This window comes from Corvus brachyrhynchos, unplaced genomic scaffold (genome assembly GCF_000691975.1).
Source record: "Corvus brachyrhynchos isolate BGI_N302 unplaced genomic scaffold, ASM69197v1 scaffold1020, whole genome shotgun sequence".
NCBI lineage: Eukaryota > Metazoa > Chordata > Aves > Passeriformes > Corvidae > Corvus > Corvus brachyrhynchos.
In genome coordinates, this window is record NW_008235716.1 from 9,663 (window position 1) to 10,195 (window position 533).

At 60.8% G+C, this 533-nt stretch overlaps 1 long non-coding RNA gene across 2 annotated transcripts in view; it reads left to right on the forward strand.

Moving 5' to 3' along the window:
- The window catches only part of LOC108445434, a 2,082-nt gene extending 1,558 nt beyond the window's left edge, over positions 1-524 (forward strand). The window contains exons 3-5 of one of the 2 annotated variants that reach the window (XR_001860296.1): positions 77-142; positions 265-333; positions 379-524. This is a non-coding gene — a long non-coding RNA (uncharacterized LOC108445434). Of the gene's footprint in view, positions 1-6; positions 143-264; positions 334-378 lie in introns of those variants that run through there. The other variant, XR_001860289.1, reaches the window with a different exon arrangement.
- The last annotated feature ends 9 nt before the right edge of the window (positions 525-533 follow it).

Genomic DNA, 533 nt, shown 5'->3' on the forward strand with positions numbered 1-533 from the left:
GCGGGGAGAGCTCGATCTATGGGGCCAGAGAGGGTCGATCTATGGGGCAGAGGTGGCTCAATGTGGGGCAGGTCAGGGTCAATCTATGGGGCAGAAAGAGCTCGATCTATGGGGCCAGAGAGGGTCGATCTATGGGGCAGAGGTGGCTCAATGTGGGGCAGGTCTGGGGTCAATCTGTGGGACATCGTCCGGGTCAGTCTGTGGGATCTCGTCCGGGTCAATCTATGGGGCTGGTTGGGGCTGGCCTGGATCTATGGGGCAGAGGGGGCTCAATGTGGGGCAGGTCAGGGTCAATCTATGGGGCAGAGGGGGCTCAATGTGGGGCAGGTCCGGGTCAATCTATGGGGCAGAAGGAGCTCAATCTATGGGGCCAGAGAGGGTCGATCTATGGGGCAGAGGGGGCTCAATGTGGGGCAGGTCCGGGTCAATCTATGGGGCAGAAGGAGCTCAATCTATGGGGCCAGAGAGGGTCGATCTATGGGGCAGAGGGGGCTCAATGTGGGGCAGGTCCGGGGCAATCTATGGGGCAGAAG